The sequence below is a fragment of the Tiliqua scincoides genome, chromosome 4, assembly GCF_035046505.1.
Source record: "Tiliqua scincoides isolate rTilSci1 chromosome 4, rTilSci1.hap2, whole genome shotgun sequence".
Lineage (NCBI taxonomy): Eukaryota > Metazoa > Chordata > Lepidosauria > Squamata > Scincidae > Tiliqua > Tiliqua scincoides.
The window spans coordinates 108,424,002-108,437,557 of NC_089824.1; positions in this window are offsets into that span (position 1 = coordinate 108,424,002).

The following is a 13,556-nucleotide window of genomic DNA, read 5'->3' on the forward strand; positions in this document are numbered from 1 at the left end:
ATGGATTTTAACTATTGCCATTTAAAAACACATCAGTCACTGTGTATTGTCCAATCATACTCAATGGAATATTGTCCAAGCAATTCAGATTAATCTATCTAGGCTTATACTTCCTGTTAGGAACATGCAGTGGATTTGGCTGCCACCCAATTCTATCTTTCCTTCTGCCCCTGTATCCAAGGCATATGCTGTGTCCAAGGCATATGCTGTGTCCAAGGGGGGTGTATGGATTGGGAGTCTTTGGAGGAGAATAGGGATTTAAAACCCATTATCCCTCCATTAGTCTCCCACTCCAGAGTGGGTCTCTTCAGACCTGTGTCAGCTCTGTAATAACTCTGTAGCTGATGCAAGTCTGAGGAGCAAAAGGGGATGGGAATGCTGTGAAAAGGAGCATATAATCCGGTGTGCTCCATGTGTGCCGGATACACCCCCACAGCCCCCCTGCCCCTGTTTTGCCGCCACTGCTGCCTTGCCTGATCTGGTAGGTTTGGGGGGGGGGGTCCACCAAAGTCCCAGAAGCTCTGCCATCTCTTGCAGCAGCACTCCAGAATGGCTGTTGATGTACTACTATGCACTCCTTTGGCAGCCATTTTACAGTAGCACTCTTTTCCACTGTTGTAAATGACTGTGCATGGCATTCAGATTGGGCTGTGAGTCTCCCAAAGACCTTTCTCATCTCCAGGTAGATGAGATCTCCAGGACTCTTAGTTTTTCCAGGGACACTTGTATTTTCTCCCATTGTTGATGCATTATGTTGTATTTCTTTGCAATAAACTAGGTCAGGGGTGGTGTGACCTAGAATGCTACCCAGTGCTATTTCTGAACTATTTTAAAAAAGCTTCCTCATACCATGCTCTGTGTGGTTTCTTCAAATGGGGAAGAAATGGAACTCCTAGTTTTATTTAAAGAGACTGGGTGAATGAAGGATCTCCTTTCTTTGCGCAGTCCCTGTAAACTAAACCAGAAGGCCCATACTTCTGTGTTCAAAGAAATTGTTGGAGGATCATAAGGAGATGCACGGTTTCTTCACATATGGAAGTGTGGGACTTTGGTTTGATTTACATGATTAACAAGCAGAAAGCAGATCAATGTGACTCAGGCTGCAATCCTAACCACACTTTCCTGAGAGTAAGCCCCATTGAACAAAATAGGACTTACTTCTGAGTAGACCTGATTAGGATTGTGCCCTTATGCCCATAGTTACCTGGAGGGAATTGGTGGCAGACTTATGGTAAAGGGCAGTCTGAATCTGCTATCCTCTCACCTCCCCTCACCAGCTGCCACAGATGCAGCTCACATCACCTTGCCTAACAGATGGGCTGCTCTTGCGCTTGGGTCATTGTGAGTAAACTGCAGCTCATGGTGATCCCAAACAATAGCCTGACCTCCATGTACATCTAGTGCAGGGGTTTCCATGGTTTTTGGCAGGAGGGCCACATGGTCTCTCTGACATTGTAGGGGGCAGGGGAAAAGAGAACTAATTTGCATTTAAAATTTGAATAAATTTACATAAATGAATATATTAAAGATGGAACTTATATGAATGAAGGTCTTGCAATAGCTCAAGGCCTTGCACAAAGCAAGGCTGGCCTTTGCTGCTGCTACTGCCTCGCAGATGTGAAACAAGAAGCAGTGGCGGGAACCCTCATCCACAGCTCCCATGAAACATCAAACAGTTGCCCTCACACTGAGAGCAGTTGTGTTGGGCCAGTGTGGGCTCCAACAAATCTCCAGAGGTTCATTGGAGACTGGAGGCTTCCTGAGGGCCACATTGAGAGGTCTTAAGGGCTGCAAGTGGCCCCAGGGCCGGGGTTTGGGCACCCCTGATTTAGTGTACCTATATGAACTGTTTTTTATTCCCCTAAGCCTACATATTTATAAAATATGTTGAAGAATTTGATATTGAAGCAAGTTCCCTCTCTAGCCAAATTACTGTACAGTGTAAAACCTGCAGTTTCCTAGCTGGCCAAATTGAAACAAATCTGAAAAGAAAAGAAAAATAATATGGATTTATCTCATTACCTTAGGCTCTCTCATATTTCTAAAAGTTGCACAACATCACCATAGCTTTCTTTCTGAACCCAAGCCTAACTTGATAAACAGAGTGTTCTGTTTTTAACCCATTTCTGCCCAGCCCACAGGTACACACATTTGATCCCTGTTGCGTATATGCATATTGGGCAGAAATGGCTTAATGGAGAAGATAAATCTCTTGCCTGTTCAGGAAAAGTCAAAATTTCAGCATTTGAAGACATCGTATGCTGAATTCTATGAATCTCTATCAATAGATATTTGAAAATTTCTGACTGTAAGCTCTGCAGATATTTTTAGAGTTGGGATCTGTTTTACATTGATTGGTAATTTGTCTAAAGAGGCATGTTGCTTCAGTATCAAATTGTTTATAGCATTGCATCTTTTTAAACACACCAAGACCTCAGGCCATTCACTTTTCCTGCAGAATTCCACTAACAGTCCCTATTCAACAACCTCAAGACACAACTGAAGGCTTCAAGGCACAAGGACTTGAAATCTTTAGACATGAAATCCTGTTTGCGTCTAGCTCCAAGCACAAAGGTAATGTGGTGGGGTTTTCTGAGGCCAGGAGCTAAATACCGATTCTACTGTAGATCCGAGTCCCTGGGCCTTATGTACCAGCAGTATACCATGTGTCTACTCTTCCCTCTGCCCCAGTTTCTAAGAACTAACATAGATTACAGTAATGCAAATGAAATGAGTTAATGCTGATTTGCCTGATGGGTTGTATAACTTATTCCAATCACAGAATTTGTCCCATATCCTGGACACCCTGTTTGCTTGTTACTTGTGGGTTATTTTTTAGCAAACAAACAATCATAAAAATCACACAGTAGCATACAAGCTATGAGCCTGACAAATGAATCGGGTTGTCCCTGGTTCAATCTTCATGCTGCAATCAACTTGTCAGGAGGCTGTAGGTGTTGCATGTTCATCAAGTCACTCCCATCTGCACTATGAAGTTAATGAGACTGATCTTCCTCTTGGGGCTGATGTACAGTTGCAACAGTCTGAGCAGCAGTCAGCTATATAGAAGCACAAAGCTGTACTGTATACTTCTGTCATATCCTTCTCTGGTGAAGTCTAACTCTTGGTTTTTGTAAGAGACCAGAGGTGTCAAATTTGTTTTCTGTTCAGTCCGGAGGCAGAGACAGGGGCTGGGGGTGGAGGGAAACAGTTAATTTTTCTTTAGTTTAGGTTTACAGGTATCAGGTTGCAGAAGTAACTATTTGCAGAAGTAACTAGCTGGGTGCTGCATGTGTCCATAACATGGGAGAGGGAGGGCCTTATTCTTGTCCCCCAGACTATTCAGCTCATGCTGCCCCCCGGTCCCATCCCACATTGCAAGCTGGCATGCAGCCTCGCCTTGCTGTAGGTTTCACCCATGCCCATGATGTGAAGGAGGGTGGGTTTTGTTACAGCTGGGGATTGTACGAAGGAACTGATCAGCATGTTCTGCAGTGCTGGCATTTGGTGGGCCGCTGTGAGATACAGGAAGCTGGACTAGATGGGCCTATGGCCTGATCCAGTGGGGCTGTTCTTATGTTCTTATGTTGTTTCATACAGAGGACTGAAGTTAGTGTTCGTGGTGTTTGATGAGGGCCAAAAGTGACATTAAGCAGGAAGTGACATAATCAAGCAGATCATGGCCAGAAATAAGCACTTTGTTCTTACACAGAAACACTGCAATGTGTTAGCTGCAAATGACAGATGAGAAAGTGTGCAAATCTTGTTCATATTTTCAAGATATGAGAAAGCCCAATTACAACGGCAGCCAGATAAATTGTAGCTTCCGGGGGTTGCATTTGGCCCACAGGCCTTATGTTTGACACCCCTGAGTTAGACCATGTATAATTCTTTGGCTTGTTTTAAAATTGTTTTGTTGGTGTGAAATGCTTTGCCACTGCTATTGTATTTTGTGTATTGTGTTATGATATTTTGAGAGTAAACCACCCACACTAGTTATTTGTTTTTCCTGTCCCCACCCATCTGTGGACCAGAGAGGTGTGCCTGTAAGAGAAGGGCTATGCATTTGTCCACTGGGTGACACTGTTGCACCCTGAAATGTGCATTGCTGGAGCTGAACAAATATGTATTTTCTAGCCACAGATCTGCCAGAACAAAGGTAAATCTCCTGCCTCTTGACAGCCCCTCAAAAAGCAGCTTTGAACATAGCCAGACCTGCATGTCATAGGAATCTCTTAAAACAGAGATTGTACATGCGTCTATTGCCCATATCTCTTCCTGAGAAAAGCTTTAGGCATGGTCCAGTGGGTCTTAGTCAAAATGCATGTAGCCAACTCCTGACTTTAAGATGCAGTTAAAGCAGTGGTTCTCATGCTTTTAGCACCGGGACCCACTTTTTTGAATGAGAATCTGCCGGGACCCACCGGAAGTGATGTCATGACTGGAAGTGACATCATCAAGCAGGGAAATTTTTTTGCAATCCTACTCACACTTACCCAGGAATAAGTCCCATTTACTATAATTGTTACAAGTATTTACATAGTAGCCTGTTAAAAGTACAGGTCTGTCACATTTCCCCAAATGCAGTCACATCCCATGGGAGCATCAAGTCTAATATATGAGAAATAAAATATTGAAATGAATGGGGACCCACCTGAAATGGGCTCACGACCCACCTAGTGGGTCCCGGCCCACAGTTTGAGAAACATTGAGCTAAAGCATAAAAAATTGAATGCTGGGGTTGAGGCAAGCTTTGAGTTGCTATGTAGATCATTACATAACAAATGAATAGTGGGAGAGAAGTGTTACAGGGCAGGAGAAGACTTCCTTAGGGAAGGATATCTCTAGGCTTCACAGACACTTGTGAGATGCCAGCAAGTTCCCAGTCATCCCTGAGCAGAACAGAGCTTGTTCAAGGGATTTGTGTGAGGTGGTCCCAAATATTGCCAATGAAACAAATATTTAACCAAATCTGCCTAGCTATTTAAAGTGCCGTGCTCGAACCTTTGGTCCTGAGAGTCTGTAAGCAGCAGCAATACACTGAAACAGAAAGAGAGAGAGAGAGAGAGAGTTCCTCAAAGTGTCATTACTGAAAGGTTTTCCAGTTACCACCCAGTTTACCCCACATGGCAGGGGCACCAACAGGAAAACCTTGGAAGATGTCCAGGGCACATTAATGGTGCCCTCGTGTCTCCCTCCATCCTGCATCTTCTGTAAAGGTGCTGATCTTTCTTGTTCTAGCTCTTGGGGGAAGTCGTGATAGTACAATTATTTAAAATTGACTTTGATTGAAATGTAGGTGGGTCTTAGCATCTTCTGAGATAATTTTGTGGATCTTTATTGCAACTTTTTCCAATCAGAGATCCCAAAAGACTGGGAATTTGCCCTCTTACATAAGTTCAAAACCTGTTGTACTTATGGAGAGTATCCAAAGCACTACAAAATGCAAAGGACTGAATTTGATGTTTCTAAGTGAGTAGATCTAATGTGGAGAGGGAAAGAGTGTAGTTTGGTAGTAGATCACATTGCCTTGAGTGGCACCTGTCAATCAGGCTAGCTAGACCACTGACCTCACCCAATATAAGGCATTTCTTTACATTTAATACTACCACCAGCCCCAGTTACCATTTTCTTCAGTGCTTCTTTATAGTTCTCCTGGCAGCTATCAGTTAAACTTCCTGACCTGTTTGTAGAAATCAGAACACCCTCTGTCCAAAGGATGTATACACATTTGCAAACTTCATTTCAATGGGCATTAAGTAAATTATTTCTTTAAGATCATATGGCATATCTATAATTAATTAAACCTCTCCACAACATTAGCACAAGATGGTGTAGCCTTTATGAAAAGGTGCATGTAATTTGCCAATGTGGTATTGGGGAATGCATGCCCCCAAATCAATTCCTTTAGTTTCCAGAGAATAGAAATGAGAAGCAATCTCATTTTAATTATATCTCTTTATTGCTAACAAAGGAATGATTTATGCAATTAAATTAACTGGCTAGAAAATTATTCTCAGCTGGGCTGTCCTAATTCTTTGCTTTCTGAATTGCAGGCTCTCACTTTTCTATGGAGATTAATTTTTCTGATATGCAAACAATGCTCCTTGTGTTCGGTTGGAACACTTTTTTTAATTCATCTTCTCTTTTCTTTGCGCAAATGACATGAGTAATATTTGTGAACTGCTGGGCTCTGAGTCGAGGCTTTTTTAATGCAGAAGGGAGGGGGTGAAGAGGGGAAATCTTTTCTTTTGAATCACATTATTGCCAGCACAGAGAAGGGCTTTGAAGTTATTTTATCTGTTGCCAAGGAACATGAACAAATTGCAAAGATACAAAAGATGCAAACTTTGGAGCAAAGTCTGTTAGCACTGGAGGGAGAGGGCTAGAGCCAGATTAAAGATGCACCCACACAATCTCCACCACCTTCTCCTTTTAGCTACCAGTTCCACTGAGCTATTGGCCAAGGGGAATGTGGGCCCCCACCCCAAGCTCCAGAATCTCACTAGTCATCGCAATACTTTTTTCCTTCCTTTAACATTCCTTGGTGGTTTTGCTCAAATAAGAACCTCCAAATTCACCTCACAACTTTGCTTAAAGTAAAGTCACAATTCTGATTGTCTGACCCAGAAATTCAGTGGCAGGGAGGTAAAGAAAGCTGAGAAATTTCACTTGTCTTGCAGAAACTGGTTTGTCCTCTATGAAAAATTTTCAGATCTTTCTCTTTAGGAGGAACCCTGACATTCTCTTCAAGTGTTGCTTTTTGGAAATTTCATTGCCTGACTTCCCATGTCATTACTTCTAACTTTGCTAAGGTTTTCACATGTTGTGTTTCCCTGCTCTTGGTACAAATACATATGGATGACTCTCTCTTAGATTCATGAGTCATTTTTGAAACAAATAGGAAATGAACTGAATGGGCCTGTTCAGACTGGTTTCCATTGATTCCAAAATGAGCATGCTGAGATCCAAATGGAAGAAATTGGGGTTGAGATTCTTAGAACCTCATTTATATCAATTTGTTGGTGGGGGGTTCAATCAGCATAAAAACATTTATTTTTCATGTAGTTTTTATCTCCAGCAGCAACAGGAGTTTGACTGGGCAGCTTCCTCCTGGTAGGTGCCATCATAATTACCAATTCTGCACTAGGCCATAGTATCCACCCTAGCCAGGTTGGATTTAAAAAAAAATAACACAACTTTTAAGAATAAGAATGGTATTTATATACCACCTTTCTTGGTCGTCAGATTTCTCCTCAGACTTTAATTCAAGGCGGTTTACATAGGCAGGTTGTTCTAAATCCCCGTAGGGATTTTTACAATTGAAGAAAGGTTCTATCTGTCAAGAACCACAACATTTCAGATGAATCTTCCTGATCTGGTACCACATTCTGGCCTCCAGTTTCCTCCCACGCAAGCTGACAAGCAGCTCCTTCATCTCTCACATGGAGGGCAGCCAAGATGCTCCTTCACTCACACCAAAGAGCAGGTGGAATAGCTCAGCTCAGCTTGTCAGCTGCTTCAAGGTGCCTCAAACCGGCGACCTTCAGATGTTATCTTCAGGCAAATGTAGGCTCTACCAAAATAAGGTTTTTTTGTGTGTCTTTTTTTCTTAACCCTGAAATGGTTATAAAACAAAAGGGGCCCTAACTGTGCCTTAAACAAAAAGATGTCATATGCATGTCTTACAGAAGTTGAAACATCTATAAACAAAAATGTTCAAAAAAATCCCCCCAAGATCCCCTAAAATGAACAGGGCTCTGAAATGAAATTGGAAAGTGCACCAACTATCTCCTTTCTAAAACTTTCTAATTACTTCCCATTGTGTTCTTTTCTAAATTTGTGCAAGAAATACCATAGTTGGAAAGCCTCTAAAGAATAAGGGCATGTGCCACTTAACAACGAATTGCTTATATGACGGTGGTCAAAGCACAGTAAAGATGCTCTTAATGAGGCATTCATGTCTCCCATAACCTGCAGCAGAGTGTCTGTTTACACAACAGAGAGGCTCTTAATGCACAGAAGAGACAATCTATCTCCAGTAGCCTGTGCAGCCGGCTAGTGTCTGGCAGGGAGTGCCTGTTTACACGACAAAGGCAATAGACTGGACTGAATATTCACTTAATGACCTAATTGCATAACAACAGTGATCAGAGAACGTATCCCCATCGTTAAGTGGCACACAATTGTATTTGATCTACATCATCCTCTACCTTCTATGTCACATAATTCTTAACCCAAGCCCAGTGGCTAATGAACAAGCTCCACAATAACCTGTTCAGCTATCCTAACATGTGCAGGAACAGGCAGGCCAGCAGGCCTGCACTGTATCTAGTGCAAGTTTGGGGGTGACTGAGGCTCAGCCCAAGGCAAGGGAAAGAAATTGCCCTTACTCCAGGAAGAGCTGCAGCGGCCCCAGTGGGTCTGCACCACCGATTCAGAGGTGGCATGAATCTGAGCAGAATGGAGCAGCCTGGAGCATAACTGTGGAGTCCTGGCCATGCCTCCTGCTCCCCACCCCACCCTTCCCCTGCTTCCTCCTCAGGCACTCCCCAGACCACCACACCGGCCTAGCTCAGTCAGCATGGACTCACCTACTGCCGCTGCAGAGGCTAGATCTAACCTCCATGGGCCAGCACACCTCCATGCACTGGTGTGGCTGACTCTGAGGGAGATGCAAAAGTGCTTTATGGCATGTTTGTGACTCTCCCAGACCGGCGCAAGGGACTTGTGCTGGCTAAGCGCATCTTTAGGGTTGTGCTCTAAGGCAAGGGTGCCCAAACCCCGGCCCGGGGGCCACTTTTGGCCCTTGAGGCCTCTCAATGTGGCCCTCAGGGAGTCCCCAGTCTCCAGTGAGCCTCTGGCCCTCCAGAGATTTGTTGAAGCCCACACTGGCCCAATGCAACTTCTCTCAGCGTGAGGGCGACTGTTTGACCTCTCGTGTGAGCTGTGGGATGAGAGCTCCCTCCACTGTTTGCTCTTTCACATCCGTGATGCAGCAGCGGCAGCAAAGGAAAGGCCAGCCTTGCTTTGTGCAAAGCCTTTTATAGGCATTGAGCTATTGCAAGACCTTCATTCATTCATATAAGTTCATCTTTAATATATTCATTTATGTAAACTTATGTAAATTTATTCAAATTTTAAATGTAAATTAATTCTTTTTTCCCCCCGGCCCCTGACACAGTGTCAGAGAGCTGATGTGGCCCTCCTGCCAAAAACTTTGGACACCCCTGCTCTAAGGTTACAATCCTATGCACGCTTTTCTGGGTGTATGCCCCATTGGACACAAAGGCAGTTAATTCTGAGTTGACTTGTATATGCTTGTGCTATAAATAAACCTTGTCTTTCCATAGCAATCCCATTTGCCCCAGTTCTGCCGCTTCTGGCCATGTTCTTTCTTCATCTTTTAGCAACTACTTTACAAACTAATTTCAACTCCAAAACTCAGTAAGCACCAATATTTAACACCTAACTCTTCACTGGTACCAAATATGGTGAAAGCTAAGCTGTAGTTTCCAAAGTTTGCCTAACAAGTTTTGCAGCTAGATTTATGAATGCTTTTCACCCAGTCTTTATTCTCTCATAACTTTCCTCTGAATGGGTTCAGTTGTTTTTCAAAGCAATCGTAATAATACTTTTTCAGCAAGACAGGCCAATTGCAGAAATCAAAACCACTCTTTCCTTCCACCTTCTTGCTGTCCCTTCTCTGTCCTTTCACACACCTTCAAGTAATTTTGATTTATTGCTTTCCTCAGCCCCAAAACTTGGCACATGTAAAACTGAAAGGTTCAACCATTTTGTTACAGCAATCTATCATTCACAATCCCTACTTAAGTTTAACTCCTATGTTCTTAAACTCTGGGTCAGGATCTTCTGGGAGTCACGAGACACCTGCACTGGTGCCACAAATGTGGAAATACTAGATGTGATATGCTGCTGCTGGAAGACATGGTAGTTCAGGGTTTTTGCTGTAGACCTTGAGTAAGAACTCTTTAAAAAGAAGCTGCCCATTCCTGAATTTTGGTACAGTGCCAAGTGCAGGCAGGTAGGCTGTTGCCAGTGAAGAACATGGGGATGACCAGCATTAAGCAAGGGATCTAGCACCAGTGCTAAAATTAGTGTTCATATGTATGCAATTTGATCCACAGATTCTGCCATGAACAGAATGCACATTGCACCATTTGAGAATAATAGAATTATAGAGTTGGAAGGGAACCATAAGGTCATCTAGTCCATCCCTTTGCATGTAGCAGGAAATCTTCCTAGGAAATCTCAGCAGGTACCTGTAGAGCCTCTGCTTCAAGATCTCCAGTGAGGGAGAATTAAATTCACCCCATCCCTTTGCAATCTGTTCCTCTGCCAAAGCACTCAGACCACTAGCAATTTCTTCCTGATCTCCAACTGGAATCTCCTCTCTTGCACACATTGGATCTACCAGTAGTCTACTTTCAGAGGCAGCTGAGAACAAATGTGTTCCTTCTTCCATATGACAGCTATTCAGGTATTTGAAGAACACTATCCTATCCCCTCCCAGCCTTCTCCAAGCTAAACAAGATCCCTCAATCTTTCCTTGTAGGGCTTGTTCTCTGGTCCTCTGATCACCCTGGTTGCCTTTATCTGAGCCCACAGCAGTTTGGCTGTATCTTTCCTAACATGAGGTGCCCAGAATTAGACACAGAACTCCAGGTGAGGTCTGAACAACACAAGTGGAACCACTTCATCAAATAGATGGTGTGTGCTTGTTTATGGAGTTGGACGGGAGTTCCTGGAAGGCACAAGAAGTTTAAAATATGTAACATTCTGTTGTAAAACCAACCCCATAAAATACAAGATATGGAGTTTCAGAATGGGTTTTTAGGAAATTTTTGCAGGTGTCATTGAGGGGTAAAGAGGCAGCAAGAGTAAGTACCCTATGGCTCTGTGGTGTGTAAGTGATGAAACTCCCAAGGCCAGAATTATGATCTCAAAGCCATGATGATGATAATAGCCACTCTGGGAGGATATCTGAATTATTTCACATCAATCAAGGTTTAAGCCAGATTGCATAAACCCTGGACTGAGGAAGAAGGTAACAGAACCATGAGTTATGGATTGCAAAGTGGTGAGGTCCTTAAAGACTAAGCAAAGGAAAATACTTAGTTTTCTCTCTCTTTTGAAAAGGGTAGAGGAGAAAAACCCAAGAAAAAGGCTAGGTGGCCTCATTTTAGTGCCTTGGAAGATAGCCATGAGATGGCGCAATCCTATCCAACTTTCCAGCACTGGTGCAGCCACAATGCAGCCCCAAGGTAAGGGAATAAATGTTTCTATATCTTCAGGAGGCTACTGTGACTGCCTTCCCACCACAGGGTGCAGTGCACTGGAAAATTGGATAGGATTGGGCCCTAAACCATGTGATGGTTCATTGTGAAGTCTCCAAGAGGCAATGAGGTACTTGCTAGCACCCAGTAGTTTCTTAACAAATTATGCCTTTTAAATAACTTTTATGCCTTGATTAGGTAAGTGGAAAGCAGTCAACAAAATGTTTTTGATCTAGCTCTAGGCTTGTGGCCTATGAAAGGCAGTATAGAAATCTCCAAAATAAATAGTTTCACAGAATGGCCAGACACCCCAGTTCAACATATATCCATATACATGTCTGCTGGTTATTGACCGAGATCATCTGAAGGTCTGTTGTAGGTTGCCACCAGTCTTTTTTACTAATTGCATTTATATCCTTTCTTTCTTTCTTTCAGGGAGCTCAGGAGATTCTCGGGTAGTTTTCCAGTCAAGCACTGACCATTTGGATTTTCTTAGCTTCAGTACATTTGCCTTAGACTATGGGACTTTGGTACTTACTCCCCTCATCAAACCCAAGTCCTTCCAGGACTTAATTTGAACCAAGGGCTAACCTTGGTGCCCTGTTGTCAGTATCAGGGCTTCACAGGACTGTATGTGAAGTAATTACTGAGTGTCCCAAGGAAGTACAGGCTGTTTTTCCTTTGTCACTGAGTAATCACAATCAGCTTCCATGTATTTGGTGTAAGAGCTTCCAGGGCTGAAGGCAGAATTTTGAGGCAGCCCTATATTCTGGAGTTTCTCGGTTCAGAAATTAAATCCTTCTGTCTCTGAGCTCTTATGCAGTACCAGAGTAAGATTTGGCACAGGATGAATCTGAGTCTATTGAGAATTAATCTGCACGTGGCAGAGGCAAGAGCTGTTGGCAAGCGTGCCTGCAGTGATTCTTCCAGGGGTATGTCTGAGGCAGTGCTCCACTTGGAGGGGACCCATCACCTTTCCAGATCTATCGCTGGCAAATCTTCCACCTTCCATTGATTCCAAACTTCTTTTGAAACCTTGCATTAATGAGGAAGCAGCTTTGGGGATGCTGGTTTTTGTAGACTCCTTTGGCCTCTGTAGACTTCCCTTTCATGCAAATCAAACTTTGCTGGATTGTGTTACCCATTGAAAGGTAGTTTCAATTAGAAATTCAATTACACTGTCTTGGGGAGAGAGAGCTGACAGTTTCTTTGAATTTGGCACATTATTGAAAGTTCCAAAGAACCATAAATCTGCTAATTGATTTCTGTACCTGTAATGTTTGATTAGGTGTATTTTATTGTCTTCTTGGTTTTAATTAACCCCAGGCTTGTCAAAGTGCTTCCACTGACAAAGGATGTATGATGAACTGTGATAAACTATTAATGGAGGCTGACTCTTGTCAGTAATTGCTATCATGCCTAAGAGTTATTAGAAATTAGCATACAAAAAAAGTAAGAAAGAAAGAAAAAGAAAAAAGCAAGAAAGAACCTGTACTTTTGGAAACAACCTTTAGTGGCTGCTATAAATCTCTGACTTGCCCCCAGCATGTAAAAGATAAGCAAATGTGAATGACCACAGAGTCCCACTGAGGATCCATCACTTGCCAAGACGTCTTATAAGTATGAAAAATGACAAAGTGGGAAGAGTTATGAAGTCTTAGTGCCGAAAGTTAGATGGATGCTAATATTCCCAGTTGGCTTACATCAGAGCTGCTGAGCACTAGGGACTGGGGGAGGCAGACAGTAGTGGGGAGCCTGGGGTATTTTACTTCTGGATCTTTCTGGTCACAGTCAAAAACAGTTCATAGGATTTGGAATTTGCCATAAAGAGCGTTTGAGCTAGATTGTCAGCATCCCAGGATGTGGAAAGAAGTTGTTATACTGGGCTGGCCCTCACAAGTTAGGTGACTGGGCAAATGAATTGACATTTTGAAAACCAAAGAATTGTTCCATATATCGAAAACTAGCAGGTCAGGAAGGAAGATAGTAACAATGCATTTTCCCTGATTTGCCAGTTTTTTACAGGCAGGAATTCTCTTTACATGGAGGATTGTTCTATCCTATGAAGTGGTTCCATCCCAGAAGGGTTCTAACTAACTTTGCTGAATTGAGTAGCCCTTCTTTGCAATATATCATGTTAGGAAAATGGTAAAACAGGAGCAGTAAAAGGGCTCATGGTGTATCCAGGGAATCTCTAGCTGTCACTGTGACTGTCCACCACATATGGGAGGAAGTGCTATGGTGTAACTGAGGCCGGAC